The sequence below is a fragment of the Sciurus carolinensis genome, chromosome 7 (assembly GCF_902686445.1).
Source record: "Sciurus carolinensis chromosome 7, mSciCar1.2, whole genome shotgun sequence".
Taxonomy (NCBI): Eukaryota; Metazoa; Chordata; class Mammalia; order Rodentia; family Sciuridae; genus Sciurus; species Sciurus carolinensis.
Genome location: NC_062219.1, coordinates 18,014,504 through 18,026,595, shown reverse-complemented (window position 1 = coordinate 18,026,595; position 12,092 = coordinate 18,014,504). Strand labels below are relative to the sequence as shown.

Here is a 12,092-nt window from a genome sequence, read left to right as displayed (position 1 = left end):
TCTTTCTTTCTTTCTTTCTTGTTTTTGAAACATTTATTTGAAAAAGGAGAAACAATAATAGTGGGCATTAGCCCATGGCATGTACCATATCCTCTCTGATAGGGACAGCAAAGCTCCCAGCCCCTAGCAGTAGGATGAGGTCTTTGACCAACCAGTGCAGCTCTCTTTTGTTCAACTGGGTGCCCTCTCTTGATGTGGGAAAGTTGGGCATGAGGTGAATTGCCCTCTGGGAATGTGATTCTTTAGCAGCAGATCATTTCCTGTTCAAGTCAGTGTAGGTGCATCAGTTACAGCTGCACTCAGCTGACAGTGGCTTAAACAAGCATACTTTTTTTTCCAGATAATTTTGTATTTATTTTGGAGTCAATAAATTCATGAACAATGGTGATTAAAATATCACCCAAATTCAAATTTAAACATACTGGACTGCAAGAGTTCTTTTGTATTCACTCCTTTTTTCCTCCTTTCCCCTTATTCATTTATTTGGTTTTTAATGGATGCTTTCCTAACTTCATAAGGACGTTGATTCATGGCAGATGTTTGGGAATCTCTTTCTTTCCCTGAATTAATCTGTTTCCTTGCAGTTCTATCTTATGTTCTGGGATTTTCTCATAAATCCCATAATCCTCACCAGAGTGAAGTACAAAAATTCTGACCGGAAGTTTTTTTGTGTACAAATAAATCTTGGAACTGATCAGAAGACCTGGGCATTGCTTAATTAGGTTTCCTCGTCCAGTCTCCTCTTTTGCTGATCAGTATCCAGAGAAAATTCACATCTGAGGATGAATTTTCCAGAAGGTTCTGCCTGGAAGTCATAACCCAGATAACGGTGTTCAGAGAAACAAATGGGCATGGGGGAGGAAGGTCAGGAGAAGCTCCTTCTTTTCTGGCTCTCCCAAGTTCCCAAGGACAGCAGCTGCTCCCCATTTCAACAAGAGCCTCTGGGATTCATCCCCTCCACCACCTCTGTCAGCTTCTGCTGGGAGGTGAGGGGCAGGTGCCTGATTTCACAGGCTTGAGGACCAACCACACCTTCTACAATACGTTTAATTTAATTTTAGCTCCAAATATCTCTAGCAAGTGCCTGTTTCTGGGGTTCTGAGGTGCAAAACACAGTTTCACCTTCAGCTTCAGCTTCCGTGTTCCAGATTTTATTCAGCATCTCTTGTATGTATTCTCACTCTTTCTTAGCCCTTTGTACTTAACAACATTTTTATTACCGTTTAGAGAGATTTAGATAGGATAAACACATATGTTAAGGATAAACACACATGTTAACCTAGCATAACTGAATTAAAAGTTCCCTCTCTTGAATTTATACTATTAATTTCACACCAGAATATCCTTAAGTTGCCTTCCATGTCAGAGTTGTGTGCTGAGACAGGTGAGGGAATGTTCCCTGGAATAGAGAGAGCCAGAGTGAAGAAATGGTGCCTACTACCCTATGCCTCTTACTTCTTTTCTTTGCGGCATCTGAGATATTATGGTCTTAATTCTGATTTAAAATTTTTCTGATTGCACTTATTAGGTATGCCAGCTACACCTTAAGCCTCCATGAAGTTATGTACTATGCCACCTGTGTTTTCTATCACATTTACTGCATTACGTATTAACCTCTATTTAGATATCTGTCACTCCTGAATAGAATGTAAGCCCCTTGGCCTGGGACTGTTTCTTTTTCGTCTCTGTATACTCCGTGTCCCTAGCACCTGACAGAATAGGTAACATCACAGGGATCAATAAATGTCCCCTGATGAGCGAGTCAGTGAGAGACAGGCTTTCCCATAATCCCTTTTGTACCGCCATACCCAGGGAGAGTCCAGAAAGCATAATCGCATCTTTCCGCTGAAGTATTTATGTGCTCCTAAATGAAAAATCATTTCGTACTGAGAGTTCTTCACATACGATTGGACAGAGACAGCGGTAGTGACTTGGGGAAAGGTCATAAATTCCCCCTGTCCTCCCTACCCTGTGAACACGCCTGTCCCCAAGGACCATGAGCCTGGTCACTCAGACAGATCTCCTGCAGTCCCCCATCAGAGCCAGGTGGTCTTTGTACCACTCTGAAGCATGTTTCTGATGGTCCTAAAACTAAGAATTTATTTTCCCAAGCAAATAGTAAATGGTGGCCAAGTATAGTAGAAATAGTGCTATTAATAAAATAGTTCCAGTTCAATATAAGTTAAATTGATTTTAGGGGTTGCGCTTGGAAACCAATTATCATTTCTTAAATTGTACTGTGGGAAAATGCATTTTAAGTTCCAAGTCACTAAATTGTATATGAACTTTTGGGACACTTCTCATTCATAGGATAGGCTGATTGTATTATATTTATAGTCCATTTGGGGCTATAAGAACAAAAGGAAAATCAAATCAACTGGATAATACCACTACTGGGAGCAACAAATCTAAAGTAACAAAACAGTCTATAATATGGAACATCACATCAGAATTAAAATGAACATATTTTACACTGTTTGTGATATTTGTGAGCTGGCTTGGTGTCTACAAGAAAGAATGTCTTATAAAATTGATATTGTATAGATCTAATGAGATTATGTTTGATTCTGTCCTAGGGCCTGAGATAGTATAACTTAGTTATGAATTTAGAAAAATGATTAATTTTTCTGTGCCATATACCACTGTTAAAGTCATCTGAATACTCAATACATTCTAAAACAATCTTTTGGAGCTTTATGAATGGACTAAGATTAGATTAGTGGTGAAAAATAGGAGCTCATTAGTTAAAGTTTCCTCTGAATTTTCTTTTTATTTTGAATATACTAATATTCAACTCAATGCTGAACGTAGAATTTGGGACAGTCAGAACCGTGGGGAAACAAATACATGCCACAAGGGGGCGCAATGGAGCCTGTTTTGTGCTGTTTTTACATGGGAAAGAGCCTAAATTGTTTTCCAAAGTCAGTGTAGGAACAGAAGAAAAAGAAAACAAAACAGAGGAGCGTGCCATAAGAATAAAGTCTACAGAAATAAATTTCTCCTGAACGTAAAAGCAACCTGCCACAGGATATACATCCATTTTTATCTCAAATGTGGCCTCATTTTTTTTTTTGAATCACGTCAATAGATTCAAATATATATATACAGAATGGATATTATTTATTTTGACAAAGACTTTAAGAATTATTTTTAAGTCTGTCACGAGATTATTAATGATACTCACTTAAAAATTCAACATATTTAGTGATATCCTTCTACATATAAAGGTATAATTGACAAAAACTATATATTTGTGGTCTTTCATATGGTTTTTTGATATAGGTATACATTGTGAAATGGTTAAATCAAGCTGTCAGAGACATAGATTGAGTGAATACTTTATTTGAGCCAGACACTGTGCTAGGCACAAACTTTAGACTAGAGTAGGGCTACAAGCTTTAACAAATTCTTTCCTAATCTATTAATGATGCAGTACAAAAAATTGAACGATATTCCAAATTAGGTATCTGCAATTATCAGTATTTGCTTTACTGAATCTATTGTTTCCTAAGGAGTACTACTATAGGATTCATTTTCTATTTTATCTGCATTCTTAATTGGAAAAGATTTTGTGGTCTTCGTTTTTTAAAGTAAAGCTAAGCTATAAATATGCTGTGCTAGTTTATTGTTACTCAATTTACGAGTCAGGTAAACTTGAATAATGTTATTTAATAAATGAAGAAGAAAGACTGAAACACTGGATACTAATCAAGTACCTCTTTAAAAGTAAAATGATAGATTTAAAAATATAAAAGACTTTGACTCCCAGGACCCTATACAAGCACAAAAACTCACAGCAGCTTGTAGATGGTGGTAATTATTAATTTTTTTCTTGGCAACTTGAAGAACACATTACCTACCATAGTGGTTCTCAGGAAGGGAAAAAATTTTAAAGGATACCCATAGATGTCTATCTCATCCAGGCTAATGTTTCCAGTGTTGAATACAAAAACATCCAGCAGGGAACTTCCCATCTTCCAAGAGGAGGTGGGAGCTGAGTCAGCTCCTGTCCCTGACCTTCATGTGACCTCATACATCACCTTAACCTCTCAGAAAACCTGTTTGTTCGTTCGTCATCTGCTTTGTCCCTGAAGTAAGGGTCAATTAAAAGATGAAATTACCCACAGGTAAGCACTTTGTAAAGTGGAAGGACATTTTTTTTTCTTTTCATTATCATCACTGTCTTGACTCATTTCCTGCGGAGCCTCAGAAGGTGGGGAATGTGCAAGCATCGTGCACCATGCCAGCGGAGTGTCCCCAGGCTTGCTTCCTGTCTGTGCACTGGGTAACTTTGCACATACACATTCTGCCTGGAAGGACAGCTCGGGGGCCATCAGGCTCTTGCGATTGCTTTTTCTCTTCCCCATCACTGGTCCTGCTTTTCTTCGAACTGGGTCACCATCACTGATTGTTCTTAGGAGCAGTGGAAGCTGCAGGTTATTAAGTGCGCCCACCTTGACGTGCGGACACATTCAGACGCCCGCCTTTCACCCACAGTTTTTAGTATCGCCTTGAATCAGTGAGATGAGAGAGAAGTAGGGGAAAGAGGCCATGGCAGATTCTAGCAGCAGCATATTCTCACAAGGGTGTCCAGCTTGACTGGGCTACAATTGACCATCCCTCGGGCTGATGAGCCCTGAAGAAGGTATTTGCTCTGAAGTGTGTCAGTAAAAACATGGTAATTATTTTTCTTCAAAGGGAAAAAGGCAGTAAGTAGCACATGCCCACTCACCAGCATTACAGCTTTTGCGCCCTGATCACAACAATAGATTGGGGCTGATTTCCTATTCTCAGGCAATCAGTGATGGGAGGAGAGAGAGCCATTAGCAGGGGGTCCTAGTTGACCTTCAGCTAAATTATTGTTCCTTTCCCCTCCTGCCTTTCTTTTAATATAAGGGGGAGGAGGAGAGGGAGGAGTAGCTCTTTGGTAAAAAATAAAATAAAAAGGGAAAGGAAAGAGAAAGAAAACAGGTGCATGGCCAGAACATGTAACGAGGGGATATAATTGAAGGCAACAACAGCATTCTTAATCTGACAGCTGTTTTGGTTGTCCCACCCCTTTGTGTTTGTGAGTAGGAAAATAACTTGGTAGAGGAATTCATGCCAGAGATAAAAATCAACAAATATTTGTAGGACTATAAATATATTGAATGTGACTTACAACAGATAAAGTTCTAATTTTTTAATGTAAAAATCCCAGAATGTTAAGCACAAAAATACAGTGTAGCTAGATTTGTCATTCTAACATAGAACCTGGCAGTTGCTTTGCCAAATAAAGCCCTGAAACCAAATGACAATCTGCAGATTTCAAATACATATTTTTGACTCTTGCGATGTCAAAGAGGTGCTATCCAAAGAGAAGATGTGAATCAGTAATATCAAAAACTCTATTCACTGTCATCCCAAAAATCTACCTCTCTGGCTGTGCAAATGAGTATCAGTAAGTACAGTTTGAAACTTGAATAAAAGTACAGTACTTTTCAACGAATGGTATTGAAAATAAAGCTGCTGACAACTAGAGCCATTTGGGGAGATTGGATGTTCCCTTGTTATAACTTTTGGAGCATTTTATGTCACTTGGGGAAAGCTTAGAAGTGTTTTTGTGTGGTGTTCTAGAAGATGAATTTCTCTTAATAGTCTACCTCATTGTTATTACACGAGAGTTCAGCACATGTAGTCGCGGAGGTACTGTTACTGCTAATAGCTCTCGCTCAGCGCTAATGGTACTAGAGTCACTCAGGTTAACATAGAAGCAGCCAGGTGAAGGCATTGGACTTGCTTCAATTAATCTCAAGTAGAATCCAAAAAGAACAAAAGCCATAAACAGCAATAATGGCATTCTCCAGTTTTTTCAAAGGAAGACAAATTGAGAATCATGATATGTTAAATACAATATTTTTAACTGCAATAGGGGGAATCCCCATGTGGTTAAGTTCTTGATGTCAATCAACTTAGAATGAGTCTACCTTATGTATGATTAAGTTGTAAAACAGAAAAGCTTTTGCTCAGCAGAGGAAATAATCAACAGGCTGTATGGACAACCTACAGAATGAACGAGAATCTTGGCAGATGAATCACCCAACAAAGGATTAATATTCAGAATATATAAGGAACTGAGACAAGCCAACAACACAAAAACCAAATAATTCAATATTAAAAAGGGCAAATGACCCAAATGGACATATTTCAAAAGAAAATATACAAATGGCCCACTGATGTTTGAAAAAATGCTCAGTATCACTAAGCATCAGGGAAATGAAAATCAAAACTATGACAAGATACCACCTCACCCCAGTTAGAATGGCTTTCATCAAAAAGACAAAAAATAAATGCTAAAAAAGTTAAAAAGTTGAGGAGAAGGGGACTCTCATGCGTTGTTGGTAGGAATGTAAATTAGTATAGCCATTATAGAAGACAGTTGAGGTCCCTCCAAAAAAAAAAAAAAAAAATGGAACTACCATATAAACCAGCAATCCCACTGCTGGGTATGTTCAAAGGAAACACATCAGTATGTTGAAGAGATCACTGCACTAAATGTTTATTGTACCTGTTCACAACAGTCAAGATATGGAATCAACCCACGTGTCCTTTGACAGATGAACGGATAAAGAAAATGTGGTATATAGGGACAATGGACTATCATTTAGTCATTTAAAAGAATGAAGTTCTGTCATGTGCTGCAACTTTACCAAGAGCATTATGTTAAGTGAGGTAAATCACATACAGGAAGAAAAACATATGTGGACTCTAAAATGTTGGTCTCAGAATGAGAGAGTAGAGCAGTAGAGAAGGAGAGATGGAGGGAAAATGACTCATGGGTACAGGCATGAGGATGCATAGGAGGAATAGCTTGTAATGTTTTATGGCCCAGTAGGTTAACTATTGCCAACAAGAATTGATCGCATATTTCAAAGTAGGTAGTGGAGGGGATTACAAATGTCCCCAACACAAAGAAATGATTGATGTTTGAGGGGATGGATGTATCGAATACCCTGATCTGATCATTATACATTGTGTACATGTATTGAAATGTCACCATGTACCCCAGAAATACATATAACTAGTATGTGTCTATTAAATATATATATATGTGTGTGTGTTAAAAAAAAGAAACGCTCAAATGTATTGTTCATTCTAAGAAATAGCATTGAGAGCCCTGCCCCCTTTCTCTGCAGAATCCCCATGGTGGCTGGGCTCTGGGCACATTTCCTGAACACTGGAGGGCCTTCAAGGCCCTTGTCACTGCTCAGTGCAGCAGGCCTCAAGTCCACGTGCTCATCACACCTACTTCCACTTTGGCTAAACCAACTGCACTCCTGAATTTCTCCACAAATTTCCCACTGGCAAGTTTCTGGCATCTGAGGGTGGTGATTGAGAGGCACACCAGGCCTACCAAGAGAGCAACCAGGAGCTGCAGAGAAGCACCCCAGAGGGCGCAGCCCAGTGGTGAGTGGGGGAGTTTTCCCAATAGTGACGAGTGTCCCAGCCAGCACCCGAGTGCTCCCGCTTTGAACTGCAGACATCACCACAAATAGGTCCCCAAGAATGCAAAGGAAGAGGCAAATTCTAGGGCTGCCAGTTGCTCACTTGAGACCCACAGGGACTTTTCTGGTGGGCAAACAAGTGACACTGGCTGACATCACAGTTGTTTGCACCCTGTTGTGACTCTATAAACAGGTCTAAGCCTTCTTTCTGCTAGGCCTTTCCCAATACCAACCACTGGTTCCTCACCTGCATTACGCAGCCCCAGTTGCAGACTGTCTTGGGGGAGATCAAACTGAGAAGATGATGAAAACATTTGCAGCCAGCCAGCCTAAAAGGGACATCCTGTGGAAAGAGAAGGCTTCCTGGGAAGAGAAGCCGAAGCCCCAGGCCAAGCAGTAAGGGCAGGATAAGGCAGGTGTGCCAGTTCCTGAACAGGCGATGGTAGAATGTGAGCAGTCCGGCTGCTGAGCCCAAGGCCAGGGTGCCCTTCACTTGCCTGCCTAAAGGCCCCTTTGTGTTGGATGAACTTAATAAGCTGAGGTACTCAACAGGGGTGCACTGTGTGGCAGGGCCACAGTGTGGGGAGCACTGTGGTAAGGATGGCTGGCCCCTGCGGTACGCGGAGTACTGCTTCCTGAGAGAGCTCACCCAGGCCTCCAGGAGCTGCTACCTCGGGGCTGGAATGTCTCAGGGGTTGGACAGACCCAGGAAGAGCGCCTTTGCACCATCAGCCTCTGTGGAGCAAAACAGCAGCTCCATTTCTGGAGTCCGTGTCTTCTGAGGCCAGGAGCTTGCCTTTCTGCTGAGTCCAGATTGGCAGGTGGACCCCCGAGACATATACAAGGCAGAAACTGGACCCTAGCAGTGAGGAGGCTCAGGCACAGGTTGGAGAGTACTCTGCTTGGGAGGGTCCTTCTAGCACATCACCGCAGGCCTCACCAGGGCAAGATCTTCGAGTGAGCATCTCCCCATTGCCTAGCTGCCTGCTCCTACCTGCCCTTCATGGAGATGGGAGTCATTAAAGGAAAATGAACATTTAAAAAAACAATAAAAATAACTAGAACTTTGCCAGTACTGTTGAGGTTACCTGAAAGAAGTCCCTCCCCGCCCCTCCTCTCTTTTCTCTCTTTCTCTCTCTCTAGCACTGGACATTGGACCCCAGGGCCTTGCACATGAAGCTCTCTACCACTAAGCTCATTCCCAGCCCCCACCTGTTTAAATTTTATTTTGAGGCAATGTCTCACTAAGGTCTCCTAGGCTGACCTTGAATTGACAGTCCTCCTGTCTCATTCTCCCAAGTAGCTGGGATTACAGACAGGCCCCACCCCACAAGCTCTTCCCTTTCTTATCAATCCACTCAGCTAATTGTGATTCGGATTGATTTTGGGGTGTGTGTGTGTTCACTCTTAAAAACTCCATTCACTTTATCATTCACTTTATCATTTCCTTAATGGTTTTTCATGCACATACTTATACACACACACACACACACACACACACACACACACACACACATACACACACATGCATATACATCCCTAAACAATATACTCTTTGGTTTTATACTTTATAAATGATAGCACACTATATATGTTTTTGGTTCCTTATTTGTTTAATTCAGTTATTTTTATCCAAGTTACACAAACACATAAAGAGGCAAATGGTACTCTAAATCTTGATATAAAAACATCCATTTCTAGCCTAACACCCATGCCTAATTTTATGTTCCCTGGAAACAATTGCATTAAACTCTCTTAATGAATTTTTTTAAACTTACCTATATATCTTTGCATAGCATGCTTATTTTGTTACTAATTGGCTTTTTCAGATTTGGAAAATACCTGTTTTCTTCCAACTTTATGAAAATATAACTCTTTGATACACATCCCTTCTCCCCAAGTACATGTACTTACTATCCCCCCAACCCCCCCAGTAGTCAGATCATGTTTTGGTTAGACCATTATTTGGAGCTTACATAATTACAACTGTGCGAATCCAGTCACAGCCTAGCCATGTGGTACACTATGATTTCTTTTTCTTTCCTGTGCAATGTTGGCTTTTCCCTAAAATTAATAGTAAACAGTTTTATTGTTTCAGTCCCAAATACCAGCCCCAAGTGTCCTCCAGTCATGTAAATCGCCTTTCAAAATGTTCAGACATATCAGATCATCTGGTTTTTACACCACTCCATGAATTGCTCCGACCTGTTCCAACCTGCACAGTCAACAGCTGCATTAGGGTCTCCCTTCAAGTCGTTCTAGGGAAGCCCTTTATGTCTCTTTGCTTGGGTCTCCCGTTTCCTTAGTCCCAGGTCTTCCTTTCTCTTGCTTTATGCCCTTGTTTTCATGGAACACATGCACCAGTAGCTTTGTAAGAAAGGGTATGTGAATGACACAATTTTTGATACATGAATGTCTAACAGTGTATTTGTGGCTTATTATAAAGTTCTAGTTTGGAAATCAATTTCCCTGGGAATTTACGAAATACCTTCTATATCCAATCTTGGTATTTGGAAGCACAATGCCTGTGTGTATCATGATTCTTTGTATGAAACTTGTATTTTTTCTCAGCCAGCTTGTAAAATCTTTTGCAAATGGTCTGAAATTTCGTGACCATCTACCCTTCCAAAAACGGCTGTTTTCATTCTTTTCCTGAGTACTGAATGAGGTTTTCAATCTGGAAAATCATGTTGTTCAGTTATGAAGAATTTTCCTTCAACTATTTCATTTCAATTTTTTTTTTTCTGGGATTTCTTCAACTCTGTCTTCTAATATTTTGATCAAGCTTTTCATTTCTGCTATAAAGCTTTTACTTTTCCTAAGAATGTCTTTGTTCTTTGAATATTTTTGTAGCATTCTGTTATTTAATAGGTGCATTTCTTCACATATCTGAAGATTTTATTTCCATAATTTTCTTTTCCTCACCTGTTCTCTGCTCACTCTCTGTTGTTTCATTCTTCTTTCCCTTGTACTGATTTTTGCCTTTCACATTTAATGCTTTTGCCAAAGCCTAAAGATCTTTTGCTGACTGCTCATGTTTGAAATAGTGTTTCAAGGAGCATATTGGAGTTCTGGTTGCATGTGGCAGAAAATTCCTTTCCCAAGTTCATCATCTGTCTTTTCACTTTCTTTATGCCCACATTCCATCAAAAGACTTTCTGAACTTTAATATAGCCTTTCACGATTTTTTTCCTCTAGGTTCTTTGCTTTTTATTTCTTACTTCATAAATCCCTCTTGATCTTGTAGTCATTCAGATATTTTCTTTTATTGTCTTTTAAAAGTCTTATACTAATAGTGTTTTTCATGTTTAAATACAGAACTTGACTGGAATTAAATATTGAATAGGGTGAGACATGTACATCCAATTTCATTCTTTTCCCATACAACAGCCAACAACTTCTGCACCATTTATGGAAAAATCCATTATTTTCCCTGATGACAGTGGCAGAAATGCCCTAATGTGGGCTTGTGGCTGTGTCTCTTTCTGGGCTCTAGTCTATTCCAGTATTCCAGTTATCCCTTTTCGTGTTGACAATCCATAGTCTTATAAGATTGATATTTGATAGGACAGGTTTTTCCCATTTTATTTCTTACCTAGAATAACAGTCCAAAACTAGAAGGGGGATTAAACACCTCCTAATAGGAAAGAAATAGTAGGCTTAACTTCATTCATTCATCAAAAATGCATTCAAGGCCTGGCTGGGGTTGTAGCTTAGTGGTAGAGTGCTTGCCTTGCAAGTGTGAGGCACTGGGTTTGATCCTCAGCACCACATAAAAATAAAATTTTTTAAAAAATGCTTTCAACACCTGACATGTTTCTGATGAGCCCTAAGAACTGAAAACTGAGTGAGACACTATTCCTGATGCAAAGGCGTAAACTTGGGAGGGAGACTGAATTATACTTTTATTCTGTTCTGAGCAGGAACAGAGGATGCCTAAGAAATTCTGTGCACTGAGAGGAAGAAAATAATTATGCCCAAGGGATAAGTTAGGAAAATCTTGATAGATTTGCCCAATAAATGGTAGTTTCAGTTTGGTCTGAAGACATGAATTGGCATTTTAGGAGAGAGAAAGGAGAGGACTTTCAGGAAGAGGACGCTTGGGGTTGTCATGAAAGTGCATAATCTGTTCCATAAGAAAGAGTCAAGCAAAGGAGCAAGTCAGTTTGAAAAGGAGGTCATGGCCACAGGGGGAAGAGCCTTGTCTTCCCACCTGGGCTTGCACCCTGCCCTGCAGACACAGGTAGACTGAGAGGATTTCAATTAGAAAGGTAATGTCACCTTTGTCATGCAGGTGGTGTTGGAGAAGCAGACATCAGTGGGGTGTGGGGGAGACTGCGGGTGGGAGGTTCAATGAGGAGACTGCTGGGATGCCCACGGTAGAGCTGCTGAGATCTGAGCCTGGGCAGGAGTGAAGGCAGTGCAGAGGCAGCCCTGCCTACAGAATGGGGGGACATCTTTGCCATCTCTTCATCTGACAAAGCATTTTTATCCAGAGTATAAAAAGGGCTCAAAAACACCAAAACACACACACACGCACACACACACACACAAATCAATAAATGGGCAAATGAACTAAACAGACACTTCTCAAAAGAAGAAGTGTCC

The 12,092-nt window shown here is 40.3% G+C and overlaps 1 pseudogene; it reads left to right on the top strand.

The window, feature by feature from the left end:
* Positions 1-851: 851 nt before the first annotated feature.
* On the top strand, positions 852-8,507 carry LOC124989168 (elongation factor 1-gamma-like; annotated as a pseudogene).
* Positions 8,508-12,092: the final 3,585 nt, after the last annotated feature.